A 3,503-nucleotide genomic window follows, 5' to 3' on the forward strand; every position below is an offset into this window, starting at 1 on the left:
CTAGAAATTTTGGTTTGTAACATTCTGCCGTTCTGAAAAAGAAATCATGTAATGTTTATTGTACACACACATTGTGGTGAAAATATATATTTTCATCACAAACAGGAAGTCACACACAGCTATTATTTAATTTGAAATATCTGGTGATATGCTGGACATTTCACTGCATGAAAAGTGGGATTTTCAACTAGTTCTGTCGTGCGCATGGAGATTGAGGGCTATTGGCAAGAGGTTTTTGTCAGAGTGGAAAATTGTAGGGCACTGCCAAGAATGGTCAAAAGCGCTGTGTGTCCGTGTTTCCCTATCACCCCTCTCCCCTTGGGCCTAGGAGAGGTTTTCATATTTAAATGAAGTTGCTGGGAGCCATGCAAATGCAAATCAACTGTTGAGCACTGGCCTTTTGACTGTCATTCCTGTTGTAGCTAACCCATTTTACCTTCTGTTCACCTGTTTATTATTTCCAGGACCTGGGCAAAACCCCTCAGTGTTATTAATTGAGAAATAATGAGATTTAAGTATAAAACAGGCATTAATGCTAAAAATGTTCTAATGTTACAAAGTCACACAAATGGAACAGATTTAGTTTGGCATTCACCATCCAGCACCGAACACACTTAGCTCAACTTAGGGATGTAACCTTAACACTTAAGTCTGCATATCAAAGTACAATTTTCAGGGTAAATCTGATGATATATTGTCAACATTGCATGTCTGTCAAGCCCATCCAAGATTGTGTGGTGGAATGCAGACTGCTGTACACATTTCCAGGAGAAGTGTTTCTGCCAACGTGAAAACACTGAGCTTTATATAAAGCATCAGTTGTGTCATCATGACAAAGTTCCAATCATTTGCACATGTAAAATTATGGTCATTATAGTATCAGAGGCAGATGTTCATGGCATACTAAGTTGTTGTTGACTCTTCTGAAATTGTCTCCTAATCTGGACTTTGTGACTAAACATTCTCAGTACTTAATCACAAATACTGGAATACTGGCTCAAAAAGGTCTGTATTCCAACATGTACTCCTTCAAATGGGGATGTAAATACATGTTGGCATTGCAGTGCAATGGGCCAAATAGTTTAACACATTTTGAGACGTCTGTAGGTATTGTTCAGTTATAGACGTATGCCATGAAGAAGTATGTTTGGAGAAAGAATATTAAAACAATAATCTATCTTATCCATTAAAATATATTTTACATGTGTGTTAGGAGCACTGAAAAACTTAGTTATGGTTGAATTGATTATATAAAAGCAGAATATGCATGATTACATACAATAGACTTTTGTTAAACGTGATCTTACTTTGACATTCCTCCCATCTGAAGATTGATCATTGCACTGTGCAGGGGATGAACGGTAACCACGTTGAATGTTTTCATTCAGCAGCGCCTTCTCCTCCACCACTACACCTTGGCCGTAGTGATGCTGCCTTTGATGTGTTCGTTCAGGCATTGTCCTGTAAATGGTTCCATGTTTATTCCTTTCTGCACCGACTATTGAAGTGGATCCTCCCCTTTTGATCATCGGGGATTTGGTTGCAACAGTTAAAAGGGCTTTTCTGTTATGTAAAGTTTGATCAGACGTGTTTGAAATTCAACGTACAAAACCCAGAAGACGGTGTCACACACCGGACAATGCTGACCCTGTCTTTGCATGGTCTGTGTACTGGGGAAATTATCTGAATAAAGAAATCAGTCTTTGTAGTACTGTACATCAGTACAATAGTGAAACAAATTATCTGTAGTTTGTTTCACAAAGATGTGCAACGGACAGAGCTGTTGGTACCGCTAAAGAGATCAGTAATTCTTTCATTAGCACGGGTTCCTTAAAGTTTTTCATTAGCCAATCAGCCCATTTAAAGCAAACCAACTTTCTGCTGAACTTGGCATCACAGTATGCACCTCAAGTAGTGAGTAGCACTGAATCCACATTTATGTGATGATTTGGGCTTATAAAGGCTGTGGTTTTAATCTTTTCATCAGCTGATAAACAGCCTGTTTCAGTTTAATGGTTGTTTGCAATAAATTTCTTACTCAATATTTTTGGTCTCATACCCATTTCTTTTTTTTTCTGTGCATTTTGAAACTCTTCTTAGAACCTTTTTAGAATCCAACAGGGCGAAATATGAATTCTTCCCATTTGTCACCTGATGAGGTGGTCACAGGAACATGTAGCTGATAGGAGATGATGGTCTTGGAGGTATTATGGCACGGGTCCCCAAACTTTTTCCTGTGAGGGCTACATAACTTTTTCCTTCTCTGGTAGAGGACGGAGTCAGTTCGTAACAGAAAAAGTGTGATGTTTGCAGGAGTGCCTAAATGTAAAAATTTTCCAGAAAGCACAACCCTTTCTGGGTTCTTCACAGAAAAAAATCCTGGAAATAACACTATTTATTAAATAAATACTGTATTTTCCGGACTATAAGCCACACCGGACTATAAGCCACAACCCCAAAGTTTTCTTTTTAAACCAGTAAACATACACAAATAAGCCTCGGTTATCTCTGCCGCTCCAGGTTTTCCACAGCGATGCAGCAGCAGCAGAGGGGGGCGGACACCCAACATTTGAGTCATGACAGGTCAATTGAATATCACATTTATTACAGATGAAAAAGAAAACGTTTCCAAGTTTAGATTTAACTAACCTGATTACGATAGTTTCCGAATGGTAACTCTAACAGTAAAAGTGCTGATCCTTCATGTCTGCTACTAGCACGTGCTAAATGAAAATAGGCGCTTCCTTAGATTTCAACGGCAGCTTGCATCCATTATTGTTGAACTACTGCCATCTACTTGATCCTAATATCTTTACCTCAAATTCTCATAATGATCCCAGTATTATTTAAAAAAAAAATGAAAAATCTTCTTTTTCCCCTCAATGCTATTTAACTGATCAACAACATTCTCAAATTTCAGTTCCCTATTAAAACCTTATTCCGTTTTAATGGGCTCTTTCTTCTTTTATTTCCAATTTTGAATTGGAATGATTCGCTTCCTGCTAAAGAGCCCCCTGGTGGTTGAAGGAAATCCACATATAAGCCACATGGTTCAAAGCTTAGGAATAAAGTAGCGGCTTATAGTCCGGAAAATACGGCATATGAAAAAAAATCTAAATGCTCTCTGATATTGTTCAGGGGGCCAGACCAAATGTGGAGGCGGGCCGGATGCGGCCCGCGGGTCGTAGTTTGGGGACCACTGGTTAAGAGAAACAAACGCTACATACAGATTGATGCTTCTCCTCCTTTGAGCAGAGAGCGCATAAACAAGGACATCGGCGCCCCCCAGAGGCTGCAAGAAAAACTGCATATCTTTGAGTGGAACATGGTTAAGTCTATGTTAGAGATACAGAGAGGTACGTCAGGATTTTAGGGGTTAACGATTTATATAGTATTACTATTTATTGTAAAATGTTTCAATGATTGCATAAAAATCCAAGACTATTGGTCAATAGTGAGTGCTGTTTCCTGGGACTCTTGCTTTTATTTATAAGCCGACACCT

This window comes from Poecilia reticulata, linkage group LG15 (assembly GCF_000633615.1).
Source record: "Poecilia reticulata strain Guanapo linkage group LG15, Guppy_female_1.0+MT, whole genome shotgun sequence".
In the NCBI taxonomy this organism is placed as follows: domain Eukaryota; kingdom Metazoa; phylum Chordata; class Actinopteri; order Cyprinodontiformes; family Poeciliidae; genus Poecilia; species Poecilia reticulata.